The sequence below is a fragment of the Impatiens glandulifera genome, chromosome 3, assembly GCF_907164915.1.
Source record: "Impatiens glandulifera chromosome 3, dImpGla2.1, whole genome shotgun sequence".
NCBI lineage: Eukaryota > Viridiplantae > Streptophyta > Magnoliopsida > Ericales > Balsaminaceae > Impatiens > Impatiens glandulifera.
This window is the reverse complement of record NC_061864.1, coordinates 57,128,388-57,130,739: the sequence shown is the minus strand read 5'-3', so window position 1 is coordinate 57,130,739 and position 2,352 is coordinate 57,128,388.

Sequence of the window (2,352 nt, the reverse complement as noted above, 5' to 3'; positions counted from 1 at the left end):
AGACCATACAAGGTCTTATTAAGTATGCAAAATCATTCTAGGTCTGTCTAGAATTATTTTTAAACTCGTGGGTTTTTTTTCCGTTTTTGGGAATTTTTAATGAAATGACGCTAAGTCATTTTTCCCCCCAAAAAAAGTGTGCAAACCTATCTTGGGATATGAGAAACACCAAGAGGAGGAACCATATAAACTTCCTCTTTGAGATCCACATTAAGAATTGCATTTTTGACATCCATTTGAAAAATCTGCCATCGACGGATAAATGCAACAACAATGAGAACACAAACATAAGTCATCTTAGCAACATGAGTAAAAGTTTTCTCATAATCCATACCATACTCCTGAACATAACCTTTAGCAACCAAATGAGCTTTATAATGCTCGATGGTGCCATTAAATTTGATTTAATCTTATACACCAGCAAGAGCCAATAGTCATTTTACCAATAGGGACACTAACCAGATCCTAGGTACAAATTCTGTCTAAAGAAGACAACTCTTCATCCATAGCATTATGTCAAAGAGGATCACGAATAGCTTCTAAATAAGAAGTAGGCTCAGACAAGGAGTCAATAGATGTCAAAAAATAGGTGAAAGGATAAGAATAACAAGAATAGGAAAAATCTGGTAAGTGAGTGGACATACGCTGTCGCGTAGGGTATCGAGGCTGAGGAGGATCCGGTTCCACGAGAGGTGCTTGGGGAGGTGTGGAAGGGGTGGAGTATCATCAACATTAGAGGAAACCGTGGAAAACTATCAATGTGAAGAATATCAGAACTAGTTAGATTATGAATGTTATTAGGAATAGAAAATAAAGGAATGTCCTCAAGAAAAAAATATGGAGAGAAACATATAACTTTCTATACTGAGGATGATTACAACGATAAACTTTATGTCCACTAACATATCCAAGAAATACACATATAACTACACGAGAGAATGCTTTTGTTCTCTCAAGATGAGGACGGAGAACAAAGCAAGTAGAGACAAAAACTAGCAAATGAGAATAATAAGGAGTGTGACCAAATAACTTAGCATAAGGAGAATTTCCAAAATTATGAGCAATAGGAATCCTATTAATGAGATTCACAGATATAAAAATAACCTCCCAGAGCTCACTAGGAGCACAAGTAGATAAAAGCATAAAATGTGCAATCTCAACTATGTGTCGGTTTTTTCTCTCAGATACCCCATTTTGTTGTGGAGTATCGATACAAGAAGACTTGTTGGTGTATAGTGTCATCAGTAGTAAAAATATCAGAAAGGACTCCCTTAGTATACTCCCCATGTTATAACGGAATGCGTGAGAATGACGTAAACAATAAACATACAGAGATTTAAAGTTGTTCATCAAGATAGAACTTGGCTACGTCCACCCAGAAGAGAGAGATTATTATTGAGAAGATTGTTTACAGAAATGATATAACAAACTAGGGTTATAACACGAGTTTATATAACACTCGGTCCCTTGAAACCCTAATATAAAAACCCTAACAAATAGAGAATTGGGTCGGCCCATTATGAATGCCCAATTATTCAAGTTATTCAACAAATCTCCACCTTGACTTGAATTCTCTCAGATGTCCCAGGTGCATTAGTCAATGCCCAGATCTCCCAAATACATTCGTCGATGTCAGATGACCCAAATACATTCGTCAATTTCAGATGGCTCAGATGCACTCGCTAGTGCTGGATGGCCCATATGCAGTTGCCGGTGCCGGATGGCCCAGATGCATTCGTCAATACCAGATGGCCCAGATGCATTAGTCAATGCTCAGATGACTCAGATGCATTAATCAATGCCCAGATGGCCCGGATGCATTAGTCATTTCCCAAATGTTCAATCTTCTCTATCTCTCTCTTCTAAAGTTTCATCTATTGCAACTTAACCGTTTCTAACATTAAGCAAGTCCAAACAATGTTGGAACTTTCTATGAGGAACTGGCTTAGTGAACATATCATCAGTATTGTCAGCAGTTCCTACCTTTTTCACCTTTATCCTCTTCTCAGTCCTTTGGAAAAGATATTGCACGTCAATATGCTTAGTCCATTCATGATGAACTTGATCTTTGGCTAAACATATAGCACTCAGACTGTCACAGAAGACAGTTGCTTGATCCTGATGTAGGCCCAGATTACTAATTAGTCCTTTCAGCCATATTCCCACTTTAACAGCTTCTATTAATGCCATGTACTCTGCTTCTGTTGTAAATAAAGTCACTGTAAGTTGCAGAGTCACTTTCCAACTAACAATTGAGCCCCCAAGAGTAAATACATAACCAATCATAGATCTCCTACTATCAACATCTCCAACATAATTAGAATCTGAATACCCAGTAATCAAACATTGTGT